This window comes from Cryptomeria japonica, chromosome 3, assembly GCF_030272615.1.
Source record: "Cryptomeria japonica chromosome 3, Sugi_1.0, whole genome shotgun sequence".
Classification (NCBI taxonomy): Eukaryota; Viridiplantae; Streptophyta; class Pinopsida; order Cupressales; family Cupressaceae; genus Cryptomeria; species Cryptomeria japonica.
Window position 1 is genome coordinate 555,220,644 of NC_081407.1, and position 6,558 is coordinate 555,227,201.

Below are 6,558 nucleotides of genomic sequence, written 5' to 3' on the forward strand. Positions count from 1 at the left end.
AGTCACTGTCATGTTTCCTTGAGTTAGTTTTTGAAACTCCTTTATCTTACTATTGAAGAAGTGTTGTGGGAGCCACCTACTTCAAAAAAGTTGAAGGAAAAGATTCCAAGTAAGTTCTCCAGGTTGAAAGTTATTTTGTGCCCTCTCATTGTCCCACCAAGTAGCAGCTTCTCCTGAGAGTTGGTACGCAGCCCATATAGCTTTAGTCTCATCAGATAAGTCTCTAAGCAAAAAGTACTTCTCCATCTCTATGATCCATGCCTCTGCATTGTTACCTATGGTTTTCTCGTCAAAATTTGGTGCAGTCACTTTCTTAAGGTCCTTGCCCAGTTCTTCTGATATTCTGCCTCTAGGAGGTTCCACTTCCACCCTGGGTAGTCTCACTTCCTCTACTCTGGGTATTTCATTTAACTCAATCCTAGGATTCCCATTAAGAACCCTTCGTATATCTTGTTCCATACTATCCATTTGGGCTCCCTGACAGTTGAGTAGTTCAAATATCTGTTCCAACCTCTAATTATTGTTGGGTCCACTATTGCTAGGTCCACTATTGCTAGGTCCAGCTTTGTTCCTTGTTTGCACCATGTTGGCCTATTAGATATCTTGAAAGTCAACAACTAAATCTTAGCATATAAGGCTCAAGGTCCTAGTTTTTAAACCCTAGGCTCTGATACCAAAATGTAAGGACCTACTTGTCCTAACCCTAGTTAAACCAAACTTAAATTCATTGTTTTAATTAAAAATTAAATTAACCATTATTGCACATGCAAAAGCAATAATTATCAACATGCAAGTAATAGAGAAGTAACTGAACAACCATCCAACTCATAAATAACATGTAGAAATTAAATGTGCATGTGAAAAATAACAAACTAAAATTACGCATGACGACCGAATAGAATGCAAACCATAATTAGTTACGATGTCAAGTTACATGTGTGCATGAGTAGCGTAAATCGTATGCATGAAATTATTACAAATTAAATTAACATGCAAAAACTCATAATTAAATAATCTACCAGATAATTAAATATGACCATGCATTCATGCGTAAATGAAAACTAATCTAAGAAAGTAAATCATGCATGTTAGTGGGTTAGTATGTTAGTAGCCTTTTTTCTTCTTTTTTTTCTTTGTTAGTTACATTGCATGGCAACTTCTTGTCACTTTACATCATGTGACCTTATAGGTCCTTTTTTCATAACTTCTACATGCGACCATTTTGGTCTTTACAATGAAATAAAATATACATCTTCAATTATTACATAAAATTTTATCTAAAATCTCTGACTTTCTTTGTCTCCGGATGTGTTGCCTTCGTTTGACTTGGATAACATCCTCTCGTAAACCGGATGATGGACATATGACCCAGGCATTTTATCTGCCCAACCAAATGAAGCATAAGCTTCTCGATGCTCTTGATAAGCTCCCATCCCTCACGACGGAGTATCCTAGCAAGTTGGTACCAACTGGTAGTAAAGGAATCATGTGCAATCATGTAGAACTAACAACCCATCCTGGTTGAACTAACTACATGTGTTATGATAGGGAGAAAAATAAATAAATAAATATGATGGCCATCATTACCCTATTGGGGAGGTGAAGAAAATCACCCTTCCCTGGTTAGCCCATAAACAAGCACTCTCGTTCCATAATCATCCCTCATAGATAGAAAAATAATTAACCCTCCACAGATTAATGTCAGAATAATATTATTATATGTTTTATTTATAAATTTTTATAAATTTTCCCTTTATAATATAATTTCTTCAAATCAAAATTTAATTTTAATATTTTCAATAATTCTAAATTAAGAATCTCTATTTAAGTTAATATAATCTTTAAAATCAATTCCTAATATATATATATTAAATATTTTTATTGCTTTTATTCTTTTCTTAAAAAATCTTAAATCAATCTTGAAGTTAGAATTTACCACTATCAAGATTTTCCAAATACAGTCGTAATGTTTCAGTCGTTTCTTAAAAAATCAGATCCCAATTTCTCTGAAATTTTCACAATAATTAGAAATATTTGAAACACAAAAACCCAGTAAATTTCCTCAAACCCCAGTTTCAACTTTTTAAGATACATCGAGAAGATGGCATTGACAACACAACATACACATCAAACAAACTAGCATTAAATCCACAATATCCAATTTTTAAAGAAAAAGATCAAATTAAGACTCAAATTAAATATGTAAAATAAATGAACATGTCTGTAAGAAAGAAGAATGGCAAGCGATTCCCAAATTTCAGACAATCTCTTCAATCTACCTTGTCGACTTGATAGCAATCACATGAATCAAGAAGCTCAAAAGAATTAGAATGATCAAATAATAGGTTTATTCCTATATTTATAAACATTGAATTATCTAAAAATAAAATTTAATTGTTTGCATGATTAAATTCTTAAAATAAAACTAATTATTAAAATTAGAACTCACAAAATAATTAATTGATTTTATTAAATTACAATTTGTTAAAGATTTAGTTTTTAAGAAAATAATTAATTATTAGTCTCTCGCATGTCGTCTATATTTTTAGTACATAATTTTACTCCAACATTGTATTTTTGCGTGCCTTGATCATTTATTTAAATTTATTAACTAATATTTTAATTAATTTCTTGAATTAATCGTATTCTTTATTTTAATTAGTACTCTAATTTTAGTATTTATTTATATCTTACATAGCTTTTTATGTTTTATATATTAATTATCAATACATTTTATTTTTAATTACTCAACTAATTAATTTATTTACTCTATTTTAAATAATTATATTATAAATAAATTTCTAGCTTGATTTAATAATTTATCCTTTTATTATAATTTTATTTTATTTTATCAATTTATATTAGACTCCATTATTTAATTTATTAATTGCTTATCTAACAGGGTACTTTGCACAGGGTTCCAATACTTAGGTTGCTACTGGCGAGCTAGAAAAACCCCTCCTCGGTCATATGTCTGCCTTCGACAGTTACCCTGCAACTTATACTTGACAAAAATTCGTCAGATCCCATTACATAAAAAAAAAATCTAGCAAAATATTAACATCATTAAATATCATAACAATATTATTCATCATTATTAAATAGCAACATCATATCAACAAAACATCATTATTAAGTATTATTAATCATAACAGTAAAGTAACATCATAAAATAACTAATTATCATCATTGTCACTAAACCACACAATATCATCCCTCATTATTAAAACTTAATCAAAAGGTATCTGACATAATAAATAAATCTAACTAAGGTCTAATTTGAGTCGTGATAGTGATCCAGTTACACCGACATCATCTAAAGATTAAACAGTCACTGAAGAACAACAACAAGTAAAAACACCTCAGTATGTAAGATTGAATCATTCTGAAGATCAAATAATTGGAAACAAATTTCAAGGAGTTATGACTAGAGGAAGATTGGCAAATGAGGAGGTATGTCTTATTTCTCAAATTGAAGCTACATCAATTAATGAGGCATGTGAAGATAAATATTGGATTAAAGCAATGGAAGATGAATTGGAACAAATTGAAAGGAATATCACTTGGTCATTAGCTCCCCGACCTAAAGACAAAAATATAATTGGAACTAAATGGGTTTTAAGAAATAAACTTAATGAAGATGGCATGGTAATCAGAAACAAAGCAAGATTGGTGTGTAAGGGATATTCATAGAAAGAAGGAATTGATTACAATGAAACCTTTGCACCGGTAGCTAGAATTGAGGCAGTCAGACTTTTATTGGCTTTTGCAGCACACAAGAACTATAAAGTATATCAAATGGATGTTAAATGTGCATTTGTGAATGGAGATCTTGAAGAAGAAGTTTGCATTGAGCAACCTGATGGATTTTCTTTGACAGATAACAAAGACATGGTTTGTAGGTTAAGGAAAGCTTTATATGGACTAAAACAAGCTCCTAGAGCTTGGTATGCTAGATTGGACAAATATCTTTTTAAGCTTGGTTACACTAGAGGTAATGCTGACAACAATCTATACTACAAAGTGACTAATGATGACATCTTGGTTATTGAAGTTTTTATTGATGATATAATCTTTGGAGGAGAAGATGGTTTGTGTAAAGGATTTTCTAACAAAATGCAGCAAGAATTTGAAATGTCTATGATTGGAGAGATAAAATTCTTTTTAGGATTGCAGATTTCACAGACTAATAAAAGTATATTCCTATGTCAATCTAAGTACTTGAAGGAATTACTAAAGAAATTTGGCATGGAAAATGTAAACTGGTAAGCACACCTATGACTACAATAGACAAATTATCTTTGAAGGATGAATCTACACCTATTAATCCGACTAGATACAAATCTATGATAGGAGGTTTACTGTATTTGACACAAACAAGACCTGATATTATGAATGCAGTATGTATTGTTTCATGATTTCAGAGTAATCCTAAAGAAAATCATGAATCAACAGTGAAAAGGATTTTCCGGTGCCTACAAAGCACTACAAATCTTGGTTTATGGTATCCTAGAAATGAAAATTTTGACTTATGTGCATACACAGATGCTAATTGGGTAGGAGATGTGGATGACAAAAAGAGCACCACCGACAAAGCATTTTTTCTTGGCAGCAGACTAATTTCATGGTTGAGAAAGAAATAGAGTTGTACAAGTCTATCAACAATAGAATTAGAATATGTTGCAGCAGCAACTAATTGTACACAGGTATTGTGGATCAAGCAAATGTTAAAGGACATAAAGGTAAAATGCAAAGAACCTATAACTATCTACTATGATAATATGGCAGCAATTGATATATCTAAGAATCCGGTATTTCACTCTAAGACTAAACATGTTTCTATCAAATTCAGTTCTCTAAAAGAGAATGTTGAAGCAAACGAAGTGAAATTGGTTTATGTGAATACTAAAGAAAAAATTGCAGATATTTTTACAAAGCCTTTGCCTAAGAAAACATTTGAGTATCTCAGAGAGCAACTTGGAGTCCCTCCCCCACTGGTAGAGGCTTAGATAGTTGATGTTTGTCATCAACCGATAGAATTAACAGAGAAATATCTTTTTTGGCTTTGATGAGGAGAGCTACTTCTCAGGGGGAGTAGTTGGTATTTTGTAAAGTTCTTTGAACTAATTTTATTTGGTTTTGTATTTCTTTGGAATTTGATGTCAAAGGGGGAGAAATTGATATCGAAAAACACATGGATAACACATATTATTCCTAGGGGGAGAGACTTTATCCCTTGGGGAGAGATATTATGTATTTTTTATTTCTGGTTAATGATCTCCTTGGGAGATTGTTGGTTTTTAGTTTTTGGCATTTCTATTTTAGCACTTTGATAGTTTTTCCATCTTGTGTTGCCATCAATGCCAAAGGGGGATATTGTTGGCATTTTAGATATGTTGATATGGTTTTATCATTGATGTCAACACTTATCAGCACTTGGAGATTTTGGTCATGCTCACCGGCAAGTCAAAGACTTATGCAAAGTCACTGGTATTTGGTTCACCAGTAGATTATATTGTTCATTGACACTTGGAATGACTTGGAGACTACTTGGTTATGTCGAAGACATTATTTGATCACTTGGTTTTGGTGATTTGGTTAATTGTTTATTCAGGTTTGCATATTTATTGTTACCAGCAAATAGGTCCAGGATAAAAACCGACAGACATATCTATTCCAAATCAGCACAACATGTTATTGAGATGATTTATTATTATTATAAATGCATTGAGCTGACATCATGCATCAGATATTGATTTACTTGTAATTAATTTTATTGTAATATATTTTAGTGAGCCGACCTATTCAATTGGTCTTAGGTTATGGTATATATGTAAGATCTTATTTGTAAGATCAAAATGTAGAGGGGATTGTGAATGCGAAATGGATTGCAATAAGGTATATGCAAAAAAAAGCAGAGCTATACACATAGACATCATTTGAAGGTTGAAGGAAGGATTTTGTGAAGGCAATCAGAACTTAATTGGTACTAAATCCAACATATGAAGATGCTATTTTATGTAGTACATTTTTATTGGATTTAACCATCCAATTGTAGTCAGTGTGACTCTCATTTTGTGATTGAACAATGAGCTCTAGGCAGCTGGCCTTTTTTCATGTGCAAAATCCATATTGTATACACATACTATCTATAGTAGTATCATTTAATTGTGGGTAAGGCTTCCCACCGTGGTTTTTCCCCTTACAGGGTTTCCACTTACAAACATTTGTGTTATGTGTTGTGGATGTTATTGTCTTTTTGTTTCATGCATTAATCTTTACTGGTATTGCAATTAACTATTAAGATTGTCTACCGGCATAAAGTTTGGTTTACCGGTATTAAGCTTTAAGTTTTGGTTAAGTTAATTTTTGTTGAATTTATTGGACAACTCATTCATCCACCCCTCTCAGTTGTCTCCGAGACCTAACATTCTAACCTCTTCCTTCTCTCTAGTTTTTTCTCCAAGGTCTCCATAACATATGTTAGCTCTTCTACTTGCTTATTCCTACACATGTCTTCAAATTCATCCTCTTGATTAAAATAATCTCCCAACTCCA